The 22608-nt window shown below is 46.7% G+C and overlaps 1 protein-coding gene across 2 annotated transcripts in view; it reads left to right on the top strand.

The window, feature by feature from the left end:
* Positions 1-4498: 4498 nt before the first annotated feature.
* The window catches only part of ACSL3 (acyl-CoA synthetase long chain family member 3), a 133231-nt gene continuing 115121 nt past the window's right edge, over positions 4499-22608 (top strand). The window contains exon 1 of one of the 2 annotated variants that reach the window (XM_044291486.1): positions 4499-4544. The gene's annotated coding sequence lies outside the window, so the exon portion shown is untranslated. Of the gene's footprint in view, positions 4545-16089; positions 16203-22608 lie in introns of those variants that run through there. The other variant, XM_044291485.1, reaches the window with a different exon arrangement.

Raw genomic sequence — 22608 nt, 5'->3', positions numbered from 1 at the left:
TGTAGTTTAATTATGCTTCTTTGCCTACCCACCCACTGACTAATCTTGTTCATCAGCTTTTAGTTGGCATAGTGTCACTGGCAGGGGTGGGGCAGGTTTCTCTATTTTATTGTACGCATTATACCTTTATATAAATTATAATGCTGTAATCACATAATGCCAGCTACACACATTCACCCTAGGCAAATATGTGTAGGAGATGTAACCAGTGATTGCTAGGGACAGAATACTGAAGCGTTTGGTGACGCTGCACATAAAGTGCATAAGAAAACAGAACAAAGAACAAAGTCCTATAAAAAAAAAAAAAAGGCATCCTGGTATCGCGTTTTAAGTGGATCTTGTAAATAAGTTGATAGGGGTACAAATATTTCTCAAGTTGTGAAGAAACCGTCAAGAAAAATAAGTCATTGTTTATCTAAGTGGTGAAGTCAAGTGATGGAATGTACATGGGGTGACATTGGACTGAGAATAAAGGATAAGTGTGTTTTAGTAGGAAAACGTCCATAACAGTTAATTCAATCTGAATTGATGGATAAAAGCCAACTTCAGAGACAAAATTAATTGTCATCTGAGGGATCATGTTACATGCTGACCATAGAAGTTTATGGAGGTGGGAGAAAACTGCTGGAAAGAGACAGAGAGACACACAAAGATTCTGCTGCAGCATCATCTAGTAGCTACCTCACCTTAGTGCTGGATTGACATCTACACCACACAGTGCTGCTACATAACGTGCTTCATGCTGCTGCTACAGATGCACTACAGAGAGATGGAGGAACAAGATCTCCTCTTCTCTCTGTGTCCTACATATGGGAGACATCTTCGTAGCTAGTGTCCACCCACTCTAGAACTGAGTGCTAAATACAGAATATAAGCCATATAAATGCCATGTGCAGTGTAACTCATGATGTTCACACATAACAGCTTAATCTTAAAAGTCACCTGAAACAACAGCTAAGCTTTGAAGAAGATCAATTCTGTGGTGTTCTATTCCTCTTTTATTCATCCAGGAAATGTAATAACTAAACTGCCAACTGGGCGTCATGGATGGAGGTGAGCACTGCACACTCTCAAGGAGATGGTAGTTTATAGCAGATCCATATACATAGCGGCTGTCAGCGCTTCTTGAATTACTGTTCCCGGACAGTCAGAAGGGTAATGCTTAGTCTTGTAGTCTATACAGAGGGCACAGCACTGTAAGTTCATTGTATTTTTCAGATTGTAAACGTGAGTGAGGGACTGGTCTCTCTTTTTGTTCAGCCAATGTAGGACTACAACTCCCAGTATAGGCTCTCTCAGCCTGTGCCGCCTGATACCCTTAGCAAAAAACTAGGTCACTTACTTGAACTGACTCTGCTTATTTGCTAAAATCTGTATAGAACATCTCCAAGGGTTGACCTATCTCAACATGTGTGGCATATTTCTAAGATAAGCCCTATATGTCAGATCAGGTCCCACCTCTGGGTTCCTATTCATAACCATTTAACATTATATCATACCTACTTACCTCACCCACCAAATCATAATGCTAGTGATGCAATACATAATCAAATAGTGGTAGATAAATAGCCATTGTTTGAGGCCCGCAACAAATAAAATCATTTGTGGTTAGCACTGACTTCATTTATAGTAACACCCACAAAGCAAATACAACAATACAACTATAACAGAAAAAATGTTCTGCAAGTCATGTAATGGAAAAGAGTGCATCTTCTATGTGGAATGTGTCAGCCCCATTCTAAATCATATAACCCCTTTAGGGTGAGTTCACACCTACGGTAGGTTTTCTTGCAGTTTTTTGAGCCAAAGCCAGAAGTGCACCCAGCGGGAAGCAGACGTTTAAAGGGATTCTGTCACCTCCCCTAACCCAAAATCCGATTTTAAAGCAGCCATGCAGCACAGCTTACCTTGATTAGGCTGTGCTCTTCTATCTTGTAATCCGTCCAGTAGTTTCTGTAAAAAACAACTTTTATAGTTATGCAAATTAGCCCTGAAGGTGCCCAGAGGGGCGTTTTGTTCCCCTTAGTGAGCCCAGTAACGCCCCTCTTACAGTGCCCAGCCCGCCTTCCTTGCGACTGTCTAACCGCCCCCAGCCTACCACAGCCTCTCCTCCCCCTCCCTCACGTTCGAACGAACTCTCGCACAGGCGCAGTACCCACTGAGGGCTGCGCCAGTGCGATCTGCAGGAGACTGAGGGCAGGAGCTTCATCCTCGTCACTGGGCATGCGCCGAGCCCAGTGACGTCCGATGCTCACTCTTCCCTGCTGACTCAGTGGGTACTGCGCCTGTGCGAGAGTTCGTTCGGCTGTGAGGGAGGGGGAGGAGAGGGAGGAGAGGCTGGGGGCGGTTAGACAGTCGCAAGGAAGTCGGGTTGGGCACTGTAAGAGGGGCGTTACTGGGCTCACTAAGGGGAACAAAACGCCCCTCTGGGCACCTTCAGGGCTAATTTGCATAACCATAAAAGTCGTTTTTTACAGAAACTACTGGACGGATTACAAGATAGAAGAGCACAGCCTAATCAAGGTAAGCTGTGCTGCATGGCTGCTTTAAAATCGGATTTTGGGTTAGGGGAGGTGACAGAATCCCTTTAAGTCCTTCCTTTATATTTTCCATTCCTTTCCAACCAACATCGTCTCTGGCTCAAAAAACTTTCCCAAAATACTGCCTATTTATTTAACTACATTTCCCACAAGCAAATTGCTCCTGGCTCACTGCTGTGTAGCCTGGGAATGCTAACCCTGCACAGGGAGCATGAAGAAAACATGCATGCGCAGTGAAACAGGAGGAGGAAGATGCATGCTCCTCCTGTGAACTAATGAGATACTGGAGGACATAGCCAGTAACAATGAGGTACAAATGACCTGATGGCATGGGGTATTTTTGGAGCTTATTACTACTATAATGGACAGGGGACAACAGAGGAGAGGTGAGAACTGATTTTCTATCACCACTAGAACACCTTGCTTATCATTGTTTACAGTATAAGGGAAAGGAGAGGTGAAAACTGATTATCACTATTACAACACTCTGCTTATCACTGTTTATAGTATAAGGGAGAGGTGAGAACTGATTTTCTATCATCAATACAACATCCTGCTTATCACTGTTTATAGTATAGTGGACAGAAGAGATGAGAACTGATTTTCTATCACTACTAGAACAACCTACTTATAACTGATTATAGTATAGTGGACAGAAGAGAACACAGAAGAGATGAGAACTGATTATATATCACCACAAGGACACCCTGCTTATTACTAGTATAAGGACTGTTTCACACAAGTGAGTCCATCGCGGGAATCACGCTCCGTATCTGAGCGTGATCCTCCGTTCTGGACTTGCAGGAGTGCATGGCATTATACTGATTTACAATGCTAGGAGCGTGATTCTTGCGACGGACTTGTTCATGTGAAACAGCCCTAAGGGACAGGGGAGAACACAGGAGAGGTGAGAACTGATTATCTATCACCACTAAAACACTGTGCTTATCACTGTTTATAGTATAATGGACAGGAGAGAACACAGGAGAGTTGAGAACTGATTATCTACCACCACTAGAACACTGTGCTTATTACTGTTTATAGTATAATGGACAGGAAAGAACACAGGAGAGGTGAGGACTGATTATCTATCACCATTAGAACACCATGCTTATGACTGTTTATAGTATAACGGACAGGAGAGAACACAGGAGAGGTGAGAACTGATTTTATATCACCACTAGAACACCCTGCTTATTACTAGTATAAGGGACAGGGGAGAACACAGGAGAAATTAGAACTTTCTTTCTTTACCACTAGAACACCTTTCTTATCACTGTTTATAGTAAAATGACAGGTGAGAACACAGGAGTGGTGAGAACTTATTATCTATCACTCTTAGAACATCCTGCGTATCACTTTTTATAGTATAATGGGCAGAAGAGAAGGAGAGGTAAGAGCTAATTATCAATCACCACTAGAACACCCAGATTATTACTAGCATAAGGGACAGTGGAGAACACAGGAGAGGTGAAAACTAATTTTCTATCACCAGTAGAACACCCTGCTTATCACTAGTATAAGGGACGGGAGAACGCAGGAGAAATGAAAACTGTCTTTTTATCACCACTAGAATACCCTGCTTATCACTGTTTATAGAATAAGGACAGGAGAGAACACATAAGAGGTGAGAACTGATTACCTATCACCATTAGAACATCCTGCTTACCACTGTTTGCAGGGTTTCTCAACTCCGGTCCTTGGGACCCACCTACCGGTCAGGATTTTAGAATATCCCACAGAATGAATACCTGTGGTAAGTCCTGATGCATGGACACTAATTATATTACCTGCTCAATACTAAAGAAATCCTGGAACATGACTTGTAGCTGGGTCCCGAGGACCGGAGTTGATAAACCCTGGTTTATAGTATGACAGGAGAGGTGAGAACTGATTATCTATCACCACTAGAACACCCTGCTTATCAGTGTATAGTATAAGGACAATGGATAACATGTACCTCGTACGTAGCGTCCATCAGCGGCCGGTCCTCCCGTCACCAGGGTGAGCTACTGCCCTTCCTCTCTCCCCTTTTATTACCTCCAGCCCCAGTCACCAAGGAAACCAATTACACAGTGACAAACGCAAAAACACAAAATGCAATCGCACACTGCAACCAGCACTATTTTTTCAATTACACAGTGAGCCTGCGGAGGTAACTAGCGGTCATGCTGCTCATGGCTGGGAGCACTCTGCATTATTTATGCCGGGGGTCGGCATTGTGCATGTGGGGACCCAGAATGAGGGTCATAGGTGACTTATCTGGGGTCCTGTCTGTGCCACACCTCTTGATCGGGTCTACATGTATGTATATGTGACGTTCCTCTCATCCATCATCAGTAGAGGAGAGGTGAGAACTGTATATCTATCCCCACTAGAACACCCTGCTTATCACTGTTTATAGTACAACGGAGAGGAGAGCACACAGAAGAGATGAGAACTGATTATCTATCACAACTAGAACACCCTGCTTATCACTGTTTATAGTATAAGGACAGGGTAGAACACAGGAGAGATGAGAACTGATTATCATCACTAGAACACCCTGCTTATCACTGTGTATAGTATAAAGACAGGGGAGAACAGAGGAGAGGTGAGAACTGCTTATCTATCACCACTAGAACACCCTGCTTATCAGTGTATAGTATAAGGACAATGGATAACAGAGGAGAGGTGAGAACTGCTTATCTATCACAACTAAAACACCCTGCTTATCACTGTTTATAGTATAAGGACAGGGGAGAACACAGGAGAGGTGAGAACTGATTATCATCACTAGAACACCCTGCTTATCACTGTGAATAGTATAAGGACAGGGGAGAACAGAGGAGAGGTGAGAACTGCTTATCTATCACCACTAGAACACCCTGCTTATCACTGTTTATAGTACAACAAAGAGGAGAGCACACAGAAGAGATGAGAACTGATTATCTATCACCACTAGAACATCCTGCTTATCACTGTGAATAGTATAAGGACAGGGGAGAACACAGGAGAGATGAGAACTGATTATCACCACTAGAACACCCCGCTTATCACTGTTTATAGTACAACGGAGCGGAGAGCACACAGAAGAGATGAGAACTGATTATCTATCACCACTTATTTACAAATGCCTATGCAGGCAATAGAAACCTATCTTGGCCCGAGTTAAATTAATACTTCACTTTTATTAGACAAATCATTAAAAAGTGTCACTGATAATTGTGATTCACATCTGAAAGAACACAGACAACACACAAAATAACCTGCTGGGGTATTAAAAACACAGTTTATGGCCCACTGTGAGAGATGGTATATATCATCAATTGGAGGCGATATATATAATCACTCACTCCAATGAAAGTGAGAACAGCAGAGAAGCTGCCGCATGCCCACAAGGTGTGATGTTAGTAAGTGCTGGCTAGACTTGATTGATGTAAACAAATGTCAATGGTGGGAGACTGATGTCATCATCCCACCATATACATTAATGGGCTGTTTGACAGTCTACTATTTGCCAGCACACAGGGCACTTATCATATGTGCCCTGGACTAGAAAGTGTGAGCTACTGCTGGTGCCAATGAAATACCAGTGAAACGACCCCAGCCACTATTAATTGTTGACTGGGTGCATTACCACGTCTCTGAATGCTATTACCAACGCAAGTTGGTTAGCAACAAAAGGCAACAAATTACACAAATTGTTGCCCTTTATTTGTGTGGGGGGATTTGTGGCATCCACCCTCTACACAGTTAGACGTGCTCTGGGGCAACTGACCCTAAGATAATGGCAATGGCTGCACTGTTGATAAACTGAGTGTGCGAGCTGCTGGTAAATACCAGACGGTTCATATCTGCACAATCAGGACTTGCTACTAGTGCCAGTAAGGATGCCAGTAAACGAGCCCAGCCACTATTTGTTGCTGACTGGGTACGTTAACACGTCTCGGAATACTGTTACCAACAAGAACTGGTTAACAGCAAAAAGGCAACAATTGAAGCAAAATGCTCCCCTTTATGCTGCCCTTTATTTGTGAGGGGGGATTTATGGCATCCACCCTCTACACTACCAAAACGTGCTCATAGGCCAACTGACCCTTAAACAGAGGCGATGGCTACACTGTTGGTAACCTGAATGTGCAGGCTGCTGGTAAATCCAGACAATTAATGTCAGCACAGTCAGGACTGATATGATCTATGTCTGACTTGAAAGGCAGCCTGTTAATGGTGTTAGACAGGTCTAATGACATATGCAGGGCTAGCAGGGCTGCTGTCCTCCTGAATATGTGACCAGTCGTGAACGCTGGACGGGTCACTACTGATGATCTTCAACTAGGGGCCACATGTCTGCTAATTAAAACCTAAAACTGCCCCCCGACATGTTTTGCCAGTCTCGCTGGCTTCCTCAGGGGTAACGGGCAGCACTGAATGAAAACCTGCACCGGAAGACTAAATGGTGTCCCCGTGATTGGCAGATGCAACTGGCCCATCGGTGATGGAGGCGGAACCTACCAACACCCAATCACAGTAATCGGTGGTGGCTGACATCATCTCCCTGTGCCAAGCCTCTCCGTTACCTCCCATTTGACGTCATCGCGGCGTCAAAATGCCTCAGAGAGCATGCGCCGGAACTCCGGCATGAGCTCTTCAGCAAGGCGGCTCAATGCGCATGCGCTGCACAGTGGATGGATGCGCGCAGACTCTAAGCGGACCGGATCACCCCGCAGGGCCCAACACATCATATCTCCCATCGCAAGAAAGGGAGGTGATTTTAACTGTCATTGTGGGAAGAATGAGGTAACAAGTGATATTACAACTGTTAAATGTTAGCCTGAAGATATGCTGGTGATTTATATCGATCAAAGGACATCTTTTTAACCACCTCTCGACCGCCTAACGCACCGATGTGTCCGGGAGGTGGTTGATTTACTCCTCCTGGACGCATCGGCGCGTCATCTCGCGATAGCCGAGATTTCCTGTGAACGCGCGCACACAGGCGCGCGCGCTCACAGGAACAGAAGGTAAGCGAGTGGATCTCCAGCCTGCCAGCGGCGATCGCTCGCTGGCAGGCTGGAGATGTGATTTTTTTAACCCCTAACAGGTATATTAGACGCTGTTTTGATAACAGCGTCTAATATACCTGCTACCTGGTCCCTTTTGTTAGGATCGACCACCAGAGGACACAGGCAGCTCAGTAAAGTCGCACCAAACACCACATTACACTACACCCCCCCTGTCACTTATTAACCCTTTATGAACCACTGATCACCCCATATAGACTCCCTAATCACCCCGCTGTCATTGATCACCCCGCTGTAAGGCTCCATTCATAGGTCCGTATGATTTTTACGGATCCACGGATACATGGATCGGATCCGCAAAACACATACGGACGTCTGAATGGAGCCTTACAGGGGGGTGATCAATGACAAGGGGGTGATCACGCATATAGACTTCCTGATCACTTCCCTGTCATTGCTCACCCCCCTGTCATTGATCACCCCCCTGTAAGGCTCCATTCAGACGTCCGTATGATTTTTACGGATCCACTGATACATGGATCGGATCCGCAAAACACATGCGGACGTCTGAATGGAGCCTTACAGGGGGGTGATCAATGACAGGGAGGTGATCACCCATATAGATTCCGTGATCACCCCCCTGTCATTGATCACCCCCCTGTCATTGATCACCCCCCTGTAAGGCTCCATTCAGACGTCCGTATGATTTTTACGGATCCACTGATGCAAAACGCATACGGACGTCTGAATGGAGCCTTACAGGGGGGTGATCAATGACAAGGGGGTGATCACGCATATAGACTTCCTGATCACTTCCCTGTCATTGATCACCCCCCTGTCATTGATCACCCCCCTGTAAGGCTGCATTCAGACGTCCGTATGTGTTTTGCGGATCCGATCCATGTATCAGTGGATCCGTAAAAATCATACGGACGTCTGAATGGAGCCTTACAGGGGGGTGATCAATGACAGGGGGGTGATCAATGACAGGGGGGTGATCAGGGAATCTATATGGGTGATCACCTCCCTGTCATTGATCACCCTCCTGTAAGGCTCCATTCAGACGTTCGTATGTGTTTTGCGGATCCGATCCATGTATCAGTGGATCCGTAAAAATCATACGGACGTCTGAATGGAGCCTTACAGGGGGGTGATCAATGACAGGGGGGTGATCAATGACAGGGGGGTGATCAGGGAATCTATATGGGTGATCACCTCCCTGTCATTGATCACCCCCCTGTAAGGCTCCAATCAGACGTCCGTATGTGTTTTGCGGATCCGATCCATGTATCAGTGGATCCGTAAAAATCATATGGACGTCTGAATGGAGCCTTACAGGGGGTGATCAATGACATGGGGGTGATCAATGACAGGGAAGTGATCAGGAAGTCTATATGCGTGATCACCCCCTTGTAAGGCTCCATTCAGACGTTCGTATGTGTTTTGCGGATCCGATCCATGTATCAGTGGATCCGTAAAAATCATACGGACGTCTGAATGGAGCCTTACAGGGGGGTAATCAATGACAGGGGGGGTGATCAATGACAGGGGGGTGATCAGGGAATCTATATGGGTGATCACCTCCCTGTCATTGATCACCCCCTGTAAGGCTTCATTCAGACTATGTGTTTTGCGGATCCGATCCATGTATCAGTGGATCCGTAAAAATCATACGGACGTCTGAATGGAGCCTTACAGGGGGGTAATCAATGACAGGGGGGTGATCAATGACAGGGGGGTGATCAGGGAATCTATATGGGTGATCACCCCTCTGTCATTGATCACCCCCCTGTAAGGCTCCATTCAGACGTCCGTATGTGTTTTGCGGATCCGATCCATGTATCAGTGGATCCGTAAAATTCATACGGACGTCTGAATGGAGCCTTACAGTGGGGTGATCAATGACAGGGGGGTGAGCAATGACAGGGAAGTGATCAGGAAGTCTATATGCGTGATCACCCCCTTGTCATTGATCACCCCCCTGTAAGGCTCCATTCAGACGTCCGTATGCATTTTGCGGGTCCGATCCATGTATCAGTGGATCCGTAAAAATCATACGGACGTCTGAATGGAGCCTTACAGGGGGGTGATCAATGACAGGGGGGTGATCAATGACAGGGGGGTGATCAGGGAATCTATATGGGTGATCACCTCCCTGTCATTGATCATCCCCCTGTAAGGCTCCATTCAGACGTCCGTATGTGTTTTGCGGATCCGATCCATGTATCAGTGGATCCGTAAAAATCATATGGACGTCTGAATGGAGCCTTACAGGGGGGTGATCAATGACATGGGGGTGATCAATGACAGGGAAGTGATCAGGAAGTCTATATGCGTGATCACCCCCTTGTCATTGATCACCCCCCTGTAAGGCTCCATTCAGACGTCCGCATGTGTTTTGCGGATCCGATCCATGTATCCATGGATCCGTAAAAATCATACGGACGTCTGAATGGAGCCTTACAGGGGGGTGATCAATGACAGGGGGGTGATCAATGACAGGGAAGTGATCAGGAAGTCTATGTGCGTGATCACCCCCTTGTCATTGATCACCCCCCTGTAAGGCTCCATTCAGACGTCCGTATGCGTTTTGCGGATCCGATCCATGTATCCGTAAAAATCATACGGACCTCTGAATGGAGCCTTACAGGGGGGTGATCAATGACAGGGGGGTGATCAATGATCAATGACAGGGGGGTGATTAGGGAGTCTATATGGGGTGATCAGTGGTTCATAAAGGGTTAATAAGTGACAGGGGGGGGGGGTGGAGTGTAGTGTGGTGTTTGGTGCGACTTTACTGAGCTGCCTGTGTCCTCTGGTGGTCGATCCTAACAAAAGGGACCACCAGAGGACCAGGTAGCAGGTATATTAGACGCTGTTATCAAAACAGCGTCTAATATACCTGTTAGGGGTTAAAAAAATCACATCTCCAGCCTGCCAGCGAGCGATCGCCGCTGGCAGGCTGGAGATCCACTCGCTTACCTTCTGTTCCTGTGAGCGCGCGCGCCTGTGTGCGCGCGTTCACAGGAAATCTCGGCTATCGCGAGATGACGCGCCGATGCGTCCAGGAGGAGTAAATCAACCACCTCCCGGACGCATCGGTGCGTTAGGCGGTCGGGAGGTGGTTAAAAAGATGTCCTTTGATCGATATAAATCACCAGCATATCTTCAGGCTAACATTTAACAGTTGTAATATCACTTGTTACCTCATTCTTCCCACAATGACAGTTAAAATCACCTCCCTTTCTTGCGATAGGAGATATGATGTGTTGGGCCCTGCGGGGTGATCCGGTCGGCTTAGAGTCTGCGCGCATCCATCCACTGCGCAGCGCATGCGCATTGAGCCGCCTTGCTGAAGAGCTCATGCCGGAGTTCCGGCGCATGCTCTCTGAGGCATTTTGACACCGCGATGACGTCAAGTGGGAGGTAACGGAGAGGCTTGGCACAGGGAGATGATGTCAGCCACCACCGATTACTGTGATTGGGTGTTGGTAGGTTCCGCCTCCATCACCGATGGGCCAGTTGTATCTGCCAATCACGGAGACACCATTTAGTCTTCCGGTGCAGGTTTTCATTCAGTGCTGCCCGTTACCCCTGAGGAAGCCAGCGAGACTGGCAAAACATGTCGGGGGGCAGTTTTAGGTTTTAATTAGCAGACATGTGGCCCCTAGTTGAAGATCATCAGTAGTGACCCGTCCAGCGTTCACGACTGGTCACATATTCAGGAGGACAGCAGCCCTGCTAGCCCTGCATATGTCATTAGACCTGTCTAACACCATTAACAGGCTGCCTTTCAAGTCAGACATAGATCATATCAGTCCTGACTGTGCTGACATTAATTGTCTGGATTTACCAGCAGCCTGCACATTCAGGTTACCAACAGTGTAGCCATCGCCTCTGTTTAAGGGTCAGCTGCCCTATGAGCACGTTTTGGTAGTGTAGAGGGTGGATGCCATAAATCCCCCCTCACAAATAAAGGGCAGCATTTTGCTTTAATTGTTGCCTTTTTGCTGTTAACCAGTTCTTGTTGGTAACAGTATTCCGAGACGTGTTAACGTACCCAGTCAGCAACAAATAGTGGCTGGGCTCGTTTACTGGCATCCTTACTGGCACTAGTAGCAAGTCCTGATTGTGCAGATATGAACCGTCTGGTATTTACCAGCAGCTCGCACACTCAGTTTATCAACAGTGCAGCCATTGCCATTATCTTAGGGTCAGTTGCCCCAGAGCACGTCTAACTGTGTAGAGGGTGGATGCCACAAATCCCCCCACACAAATAAAGGGCAACAATTTGTGTAATTTGTTGCCTTTTGTTGCCTTTTGTTGCTAACCAACTTGCGTTGGTAATAGCATTCAGAGACGTGGTAACGCACCCAGTCAACAATTAATAGTGGCTGGGGTCGTTTCACTGGTATTTCATTGGCACCAACAGTAGCTCACACTTTCTAGTCCAGGGCACATATGATAAGTGCCCTGTGTGCTGGCAAATAGTAGACTGTCAAACAGCCCATTAATGTATATGGTGTGATGATGACATCAGTCTCCCACCATTGACATTTGTTTACATCAATCAAGTCTAGCCAGCACTTACTAACATCACACCTTGTGGGCATGCGGCAGCTTCTCTGCTGTTCTCACTTTCATTGGAGTGAGTGATTATATATATCGCCTCCAATTGATGATATATACCATCTCTCACAGTGGGCCATAAACTGTGTTTTTAATACCCCAGCAGGTTATTTTGTGTGTTGTCTGTGTTCTTTCAGATGTGAATCACAATTATCAGTGACACTTTTTAATGATTTGTCTAATAAAAGTGAAGTATTAATTTAACTCGGGCCAAGATAGGTTTCTATTGCCTGCATAGGCATTTGTAAATACGTGTATGATTAACCTTGCCCTGGTTGGTCCTGTATTTATGTATCTATCACCACTAGAACACCCCGCTTATCACTGTTTATAGTACAACAAAGAGGAGAGCACACAGAAGAGATGAGAACTGATTATCTATCACCACTAGAACACCCTGCTTATCACTGTTTATAGTATAAGGACAGGGGAGAACACAAGAGAGGTGAGAACTGATTATCTATCACTAGAACACCCTGCTTATCACTGTGTATAGTATAAGGATAATGGAGAACACAGGAGAGGTGAGAACTGCTTATCTATCACCACTAGAACACCCTGCTTATCACTGTTTATAGTACAACGGAGAGGAGAGCACACAGAAGAGATGAGAACTGATTATCTATCACCACTAGAACACCCTGCTTATCACTGTTTATAGTATAAGGACAGGGGAGAACACAGAAGAGATGAGAACTGATTATCTATCACCATTAGAACACCCTCCTTATCACTGTGTATAGTATAAGGATAATGGAGAACAGAGGAGAGGTGAGAACTTCTTATCTATCACCACTAGAACACCCTGCTTATCACTGTTTATAGTACAACGGAGAGGAGAGCACACAGAAGAGATGAGAACTGATCATCTATCACCACTAGAACACCCTGCTTATCATTATTTTGGATAAATAAGGGTTTCAGATCGATAGAACATAATATATTTATGATTAAGATTCCTAAACGTTTCACAATTTATATGAAAGTTAATAAATTCATTATACAATATTAATAACAGATATTTTTTACGCTGGAGTCGGTACATTTCTACTGACTCCACCGAAAACTAGCTTTGACTCTGACTCCAATACTCTAAGGGCCCTTTCACACTTGCGTTGTCCGGATCCGGCGTATACTCCACTTGCCGGAGGTACACGCCGGATCCGGAAAAACGCAAGTGTACAGAAAGCATTTGAAGACGGATCCGTCTTCAAAATGCTTTCAGTGTTACTATGGCAGCCAGGACGCTATTAAAGTCCTGGTTGCCATAGTAGGAGCGGGGAGCGGCATACTTACAGTCCGTGCGTCTCCCGGGGCGCTCCAGAATGACGTCAGAGCGCCCCAGGCGCATTGATGACGTGTATATGCGATCACGTCATCCATGCGCCTGGGGCGCCCTGACGTCATTATGGAGTGCCCCGGGAGCCGCACGGACTGTAAGTATGCTGCTCCCCCGCTCCCCGCTACACTTTACCATGGCTGCCAGGACTTTAGCGTCCCGGCAGCCATGGTAAACATTCAGAAAAAGCTAAACGTCGTATCCGGCAATGCGACGAAACGACGTTTACCTTAAGGCCGGATCCGGATCAATGCCTTTCAATGGGCATTAATTCCGGATCCGGCCTTGCGGCAAGTGTTCAGGATTTTTGGCAAAAAAAGGAGCAAAAAGTACTGCATGCTGTAGGGGCCCTAACTCCATAGCTCTGATTCTGTTACTGAATGTGTCTGATCAGTGATGTAGTCTCTTGCTTGGTCTATAGCAGGCATGGCCAACCTGCAACTCTCTAGCTGTTGTAAAACTACAACTCCCACCATGCCCTGCTGTAGGCTGATAATTGTAGGTACTCTGGGCACGCTGGGAGTTGTAGTTTTGCAACAGCTGGAGAGCCTCAATGTCACGAGGGTGTCAAGAACCACGCCTGACTCCGTTATACCCGGGGTCAGGAAGTCGCAGCGGTTGGCTGCGCGCTCTATGTAGAAAGATAGGGCTGTTTCTTTATGGTAGCTTTCTGGGTTTGCTTTGCAATCCTTTTTGTCTCACTCAGGGATCCGTAGTTCCTTCTCCTCAGCTGTTCCTTGTCCAGCACTCCCAACCTCCTTATATTCCCCTCTCCCACTTCTCTGGTTGCCAGATATAGAGCTTCCTGCCTGGACTTCTATACTGACCCACTGGAGCTGTGTTGCTGCGTTCCCTGGTTGTTGTTCCAGAACGTTACCCTCCGGATCCCTGTTGGGCCTTTGTGGTCTGCTGTTGTCGCCCACCTGGGATTATATGTTGTCTGTATTGTCTTTCCTCTCCTTGGTGTTTTTCCTCTTAGTGTCACTGGTGCGGACTAGTGATCCCACCGCCCCGTTCACTACCTAGGGCTCATCTTAGGGAAAGCCAGGGTTTAGGCACGTGATCGCCGCACGGGTGAGGAACCCGTCTAGGGACGTCAGGTGCCAGCCGCAAGGTGAGTCAGGGGTCACCACCTTTCCCTCTCCCTTGGGCAGGGCCTTCCCTTTTCCCTCCCTTTGCGTGACGCCGGTCATTACACTCAAGTTGGCCATCCATGGTCTATAGCATTATGATGGGTGGTACTGGTAGCATTCTCTTTTGTGAAACAACTCCCAGCATACCTTTACACCTGTTTAGGACATACTGGGAGCTGTAGTTTTACACTGTACCATGCTGTATTTATGTAATGCTCTTGGTTCTGGTACTGTATGAGTACAATGAGCTTGATGTGGCACCACTTCCACTGCATCTTAGAAAAGCACACTGCACATGCACTGCATCCTCTCCATTTATTGCTATGGGAATTAGCCAGAGCCAGGGTTGCCAACTGTCCAAACATTTCTGGACAGTTCGTTAAAATAGGTGACTGTGGGAAAAAAAGATGTCTGTGATATTTTTATTTTTTTATTTTTTTTTGAGGCTGGGGGTATTTGATTAGATTATTTTGGTGGTAATGAGTTATCATCAGTATATTGAGCTATATTATTTATTATGATTTTCCAATTTGACCGTAAAAAAAGGTTGGCTGCCCGTGATTTTGAGATACGTTGTCCAGAAAAAAGAGAAATTCTGGCTGACAACCCTGGGCAGAGCTCAGCTGTCTTTTAGAAGTCACATGGCAGTGAAGCAGGGGCGGCTTGCTTTCCATCCTCTTTGTGGCCCCCGTTCTTGAGATAGGAGAAGGTCCCCCGGAGGTGGAACCTGCACCTGTCAGACATGTACAGCATATCCTATTGATGTCAGAAATGTCCCAGGTGGGACGACCCCTCTAAGAATTCGCTGTGCGTTCTGTTTTTCCATTAAGTTGTTTCATATCAAATTTGATGCTACTAATTGAGTGCATTTCATTCCCTACAATGGTTGTGAAGACTTGCCGCACAGGGCGCCACATGACCGAAGGCCTGGGGACAAACAATGGTAACAGATTGTAAGCTCTTGTGCAGCTTCATCCCATCAGCCGATCCCCATGGCCTGTGCTGACTGGGTCATCAGTAACCTGAACCCTAAAGATCAAGGCATTGAAATGCACCCCTGATCTGACTGAGAAGTGCGGTGCAGATTCTGGAAGTCCCGATTTCTCCACATCCCCTTTTAATACGATCATCAGCTTTATGTAGAAAATCGTGAATTCCCCTAGACCACGTGCCCGTGTGGCGGGCTCCCGGTGACAGGCGGTAACGTGGGCGCTCTGTATTATTATTACACATGTACATATTACTTCACATTCCAGCTGCCTTTTCTGACCTCTAATAACCTCGGCCCCGCCCCGCATGACGTCCGCAAACAGATCCCCATAACGCGCCACTTTCCCGCAGCCAATCAGCTCGTCGCCTTCTCTATCTTCAATGGCTGTAGAGGAAGGATGTGAGGGGGCGGGGCAAGGCGTGTTGGTCGCACCTCCGGCCGCTGATTGGCTGCTGCAGACGTGGTGTCGGCGTCGCAGGCTGCAGTGCGTGTTCACGGCGGTGATACCGGCAGCGGCGGGCACCTCGTACGTAGCGTCCATCAGCGGCCGGTCCTCCCGTCACCAGGGTGAGTTACTGCCCTTCCTCTCTCCCCCTTTTATTACCTCCAGCCCCGGTCACCAAGGAAACCAATTACACAGTGAGCCTGCGGAGGTAACTAGCGGTCACGCTGCTCAGGCTGGGAGCACGCTGCATTATTCATGCCGGGGGTCGGCATTGTGCATGTGGGGACCCAGAATGAGGGTCATGGGTGACTTATCTGGGGTCCTGTCTGTGCCACACCCCTTGATCGGTCTACGTGTATGTATATGTGACGTTCCTCTCATCCATCATCGGTAATCCATCTTTTGAGATTAAAAATGAGCTTGTCGGTTGTAATCTGTGTACTCAGAGGTACAGCTGGAGGATCCTGGGCCCCTATGCTAAATCTGGAACAGGGCCCCCATCTACCATGTGCTTTCTCTAGTAGTGGGGCCCGATGGAGGCTCGCTGGTCCACTTGACAGCTCTCCATATGTTGTAGGCCAGGCATACTTGGGGTATTCAAGGTGTTTAATTTTAATGAGCTATGATCAGGATATCTGAATGGTGGGCCCCGCCGATTAGCTGTGAGCGCAGTGACGGCACGGTACCATTCATTGGATAGCAGCTGTGGTATTGTAGCCCAGGATCCATGTGATGTCACTGACCTCCTCCAACAGCACCCCCGCTGATCTGAGGGCAGGCCATCAATATGACAAGATCAGATGACCCCTTTAATAAACATTACAATTATTCTCAAAGGCTCTTATGGCTTTGTTCACATCTGCTGTTTTTGGTGCAGTTTTTCACAAATATGCACAATGTCAATACAGCCTAACTTATCTATTACCTACTGGTCGTGGATCAGCTTAATTGGAAGTGGGTATAGCTGTCATAGCAGGTCGCTGGGATACACCATCACTGTGTGATCCCAGGTGGTCTGCCTTCTGGGACCCTCACTGATCCTGACAATAAATGGAGCACAGTGCTGGATATATGCTGTATCCCCTTCGCTATATCTCCTCGCCAGCCACCCGCTGTACAAGGGACTGTTTACGACAGTTGGGCTAGCTGCAGTCCCCTTTATAGCCAGGTGGCTGGGGGAGCAGCACTAAGGCCCTAGAGATTGGACCATGGCAGACCCTAAGGTGATGACACTAATACAGGTACTTCTAAAAAAAATTGCATATTGTGATAAAGTTCATTATTTTCTGTAATGTACTGATAAACATTAGACTTTCATATATTTTAGATTCATTACACACAACTGAAGTAGTTCAAGCCTTTTATTGTTTTAATATTGATGATTTTGGCATACAGCTCATGAAAACCCAAAATTCCTATCTCAAAAAATTAGCATATCATGAAAAGGTTCTCTAAACAAGCTATTAACCTAATCATCTGAGTCAACTAATTAACTCTAAACACCTGCAAAAGATTCCTGGGGCTTTTAAAAACTCCCAGTCTGGTTCATTACTCAAAACCGCAATCATGGGTAAGACTGCCGACCTGACTGCTGTCCAGAAGGCCATCATTGACACCCTCAAGCAAGAGGGTAAGGCCTAGTTCACACGACCGTATGGCTTTTATTGTTTTTTGCGGTCCGTTTTTCACGGATCCGTTGTTCCGTTTTTGGGTTCCATTGTGTTTCCGTTTCCTTTCCGTTTTTCCGTTCCGTTTTTCCGTATGCCATGTACAGTATACAGTAATTACATAGAAAAAATTGGGCTGGCCATAACATTTTCAATAGATGGTTCAGAAAAAACGGAACGGAAACGGAAGACATACGGATGCACTTCCGTATGTGTTCCGTTTTTTTTGCGGACCCATTGACTTGAATGGAGCCACGACCCGTGATTTACGGCCAAATATAGGACAAGCTCTATCTTTCAACGGAACGGAAATACGGAAACGGAATGCATACGGAACACATTCCGTTTTTTTTGCGGAACCATTGAAATGAATGGTTCCGTATACGGACCGTATACGGACCACAAAAAAACGGCCCGTACACCCGCAAAAAAAACGTTCGTGTGAACTAGGCCTAAGACACAGAAAGAAATTTCTGAACGAATAGGCTGTTCCCAGAGTGCTGCATCAAGGCACCTCAGGGGGAAGTCTGTGGGAAGGAAAAAGTGTGGCAGAAAACGCTGCACAACGAGAAGAGGTGACCGGACCCTGAGGAAGATTGTGGAGAAGGACCGATTCCAGACCTTGGGGGACCTGTGGAAGCAGTGGACTGAGTCTGGAGTAGGAACATCCAGAGCCACCGTGTACAGGCGGGTGCAGGAAATGGGCTACAGGTGCCGCATTCCCCAGGTCAAGCCACTTTTCAACCAGAAACAGCGGCAGAAGCGCCTGACCTGGGCTACAGAGACGCAGCACTGGACTGTTGCATGTCATTCGGAAATCAAGGTGCCAGAGTCTGGAGGAAGACTGGGGAGAGGGAAATGCCAAAATGCCTGAAGTCCAGTGTCAAGTACCCACAGTCAGTGATGGTCTGGGGTGCAATGTCAGCTGCTGGTGTTGGTCCACTGTGTTTTATCAAGGGCAGGGTCAATGCAGCTAGCTATCAGGAGATTTTGGAGCACTTCATGCTTCCATCTGCTGAAAAGCTTTATGGAGATGAAGATTTCATTTTTCAGCACGACCTGGCACCTGCTTACAGTGCCAAAACCACTGGTAAATGGTTTACTGACCATGGTATTACTGGGCTCAATTGGCCTGCCAACTCTCCTGACCTGAACCCCATAGAGAATCTGTGGGATATTGGGAAGAGAAAGTTGAGAGACGCAAGACCCAACACTCTGGATGAGCTTAAGGCCGCTATCGAAGCATCCTGGGCCTCCATAACACCTCAGCAGTGCCACAGGCTGATTGCCTCCATGCCACGCCGCATTGATGCAGTCATTTCTGCAAAAGGATTCCCGACCAAGTATTGAGTGCATAACTGAACATAATTATTTGAAGGTTGACTTTTTTTGTATTAAAAACACTTTTCTTTTATTGGTCGGATGAAATATGCTAATTTTTTAAGATGGGAAATTTGGGTTTTCATGAGCTGTATGCCAAAATCATCAATATTAAAACAATAAAAGGCTTGAACTACTTCAGTTGTGTGTAATGAATCTAAAATATATGAAAGTCTAATGTTTATCAGTACATTACAGAAAATAATGAACTTTATCACAATATGCTAATTTTTTAAGAAGGACCTGTAGAGCTCCTATAAAACTGAAAGTACCTTCAAGCTTGTCTACCTTGATAGATCCTAGCGACCCATCCATAACCTTCTCAGGACTGACATGTCCTATTATAATCGCCCTCTAAAGATTTACCGCCGTTTTGCTCATTTCCATAAATAATTCCTTCCCCTCACGCCATCAGAGCCCATTTCCCTCCCCCTAGACTTTGACAGCAAATCTTCTGTCATTGCTTGTAAAATCACCCGAAATCACGCACTTGCCCTTTTCTTAGTTAGGCCAATCAGATACACTAAAGTATGTCCCCTCCCCCTCACGCCGCTACGTGCTGGAATGTTCGCACCTATCCGCTCCCCCTGCGACAGAAGATGGCGCATAGTTAGTTCCCACTGACAGTTGGCTGCCTGATGCCGTGGCACTGCACCGCCTGTATATCTGACACCAGGGGCGGACCTTTCTCCCCCCCTTGGCACGCCACTGGTCATAGGCTGTCCCAAAGGACCACGGCTGGGCAAACTTCCAAAGTACTGGAGGAAGTCGCTCCGCTTCAGGGGAAGTAATTAGGGAGTGCGCATTACTGCAGGCACTACGTAGATCACGCGATATCACGGAAATACTTACGCAATGTTGTCTTGCCGGTATTGCGCATGCGTGAGATTTTATCTACAGGGGTGTTTCTTAGGCGGAGCTGAGGAGCTTGACTCTGAGGGAATGACTCTTCTCTGGTCACACAAGTAAGAGATGAGTCTTATGTTAATTTGCATAAAAGGCGGGAAAAACAAAAATGCATCATACTTATCTTTAAAGGGTTTCTGTCATCAGGAAAATGGGTATAAGGCTGACTGATATTAGCGATGTGAACATAACTATATTAGTGCGTGCCATCTCGCTGCGTGCCGCCGTTATTTAGAAAAACAAACTTATAATATGCAAATGAGCCTCTGGGGGGGGGGGGGGGCGTTCTCTCTGTTCGCTTGCGTCTTTCCACGCCCTTCTACACTTGATTGACAGGACCAGGCCAGCGTTGGTCTCGTGTCTGCCGGGGAAATCTCGTCCCATTCAGTATTCGGCGGAGTGAGGGAAGGACGTTCGCTTCCTTTCTGCGCCTGCGCTGAATACTGAATGGACGGCGCAGGCGTCATGGGACTAATATAGTTATGTTCAGCTGACATTAGCACATCACTAATGTCAGCCAGGTTAATACCAATTTTTCTGATGACAGAAACCCTTTAAGGCTACTTTCACACTGGCGTTTCTGGGTTCGCTTGTGAGATCCGTTTCAGGGCTTAGTTTAGCCCCAATGCATTCTGAATGGATAAGGATCCACTCAGAATGCATCAGTTTGCCTCTGTTCAGCCTCCACTCCGCTCTGGAGGCGGACGCCAAAATGCTGCTTGCAGCGTTTTGATGTCCACCTGACGATGCGGAGCCAAACGGATCCGTCCTGACTTACAATGTAAGTCAAATGGGGACGGATCTGTTTTCACTGACACAATATGGTGCTATTGAAAACGGATCCGCCTCCCATTGACTTTCAGTGTAATTCAAAACGGATCCGTTCTGAACGGATACACGCGTTTTGCATTATAGGTGCGGATCCGTCTGTGCAGATACCAGACGGATCCGCACCTAACGCAGGTGTGAAAGAAGCCCAATTCTTCTGCAGATGAAGAAAAAGTGTAATTTATAGGTTTAGGGCAGTGGTGGGGAACCTATGGCACGGGTGCCAGAGGCGGCACTCATATTCTCATGTGAGCACAGTACAGCAGACCAGCGATTATCATATAACTCACTGTGATACAGTCACTTCGGGTCGGGCTAGCTGCGGCCAGTCTGGGAGATGTGGCCATGTTTTTTTAGACCAAACATGGTCATGTGAATCGAGCTGAAATATGTAAGGCTACTTTTACACTGGCGTTTCTGGGTCCACCTGTGAGATCCGTTTCAAGGCTCTCACAAGTGGCCCAAAACGGATCAGTTCAGCCCCAATGCATTCTGAATGGAAAAGGATCTTGCAGCGTTTTGATGTCCGCCTGACAATGCAGAGCCAAACGAATCCGTCCTGACTTACAATGTAAGTCAATGGGGACGGATCTGTTTTTCACTGACACAATATGGTGCAATTGAAAACGGATCCGTCCCCCATTGACTTTCAATGTAAGTCAAGATGGATCCATTTTTTTAAAATGAATAATGCAAACGGATCCGTTATGAACGGATAGAAAGCGTTCGCATTATCTGTGCGGATCCGTCTGTGCAGATACAAGACGGATCCGCAGCAAACGCGAGCGTGAAAGTAGCCTAAGCCAGTTTTCTGTCCTCCTTTTTTTTTTTTTTTTTTTTTTTTTTTTTTTTTTTTTTTTTTAAGCAAACTGCTTTTTGCACATAAATTAGCCACTTCTCAAGTTTTAGCTTCCTCTTGTCACTTTCTAAAAGTGGGTGGCGCTTAGCGGAAAAGGTGCCATACAGATGCACTATAACTTGTACTAGAAAATTAACGCTAATTGGAACTGAAGTCTCCTAGGTGGCATAGGATTCTTTTTCTGGGGCACAAGAGGACTGCTCCTTTTAATAAATTGGTCGCATCTTACACCACAGGGCTTTTTACTGACACTGGTGTGTGAGATGCCAGTCTCCAGTAAATGACACCCCCCCCCCCCCCCCATGTCTGTAGCATGGTCTCATATAATATGACAATGTCCTGTTCAGCCCTATGTATATAGGCCTGCACCTACGTCTATAGAATTACTCTAGTGATGACTGCGGTGGGGAAATCGCCGTCCTTCCTGTTCCGTTAGTGAGGCCACTACAGAGCCTTTGTGTTGAAAGCGTCTGACTGTAGTAACAGTAAACCTTACCGTCCTATGATGCCACCCAAGCCGAGTTCCCTGTGCCCCTCCTCCTATAAATAGTTTTGTGCACGTGCTGGATGTAATGGAAAGAGGGCAGCATGCCATGGTCGGTGTGTTATCAGAGGGTTTCTGTGGATTTGGAAGGACCTGCCTTGCACGGCTGCACTGAGCATTATCTGGAAGGGTTCCATAAGTTATTACACACGTGATATACAGTGCCAATAACTACCGTCTTGTTATTACACTTTGCACCACATTCCTGGCTCTGAAATTTGCACGTTAGGCGTACGTTTGCATGGTAATTTGTGGCTCGTTGCCATTTTACGCTTCACTTGTCACTTTTGACGTTGATGAGAAAAGTAGGGTGGAGGGGATGGGCCAATGCCTCCTGCAGACAG

Source organism: Bufo gargarizans, chromosome 4 (genome assembly GCF_014858855.1).
Source record: "Bufo gargarizans isolate SCDJY-AF-19 chromosome 4, ASM1485885v1, whole genome shotgun sequence".
In the NCBI taxonomy this organism is placed as follows: domain Eukaryota; kingdom Metazoa; phylum Chordata; class Amphibia; order Anura; family Bufonidae; genus Bufo; species Bufo gargarizans.
This window is presented reverse-complemented; position numbering and strand designations above follow the sequence as displayed.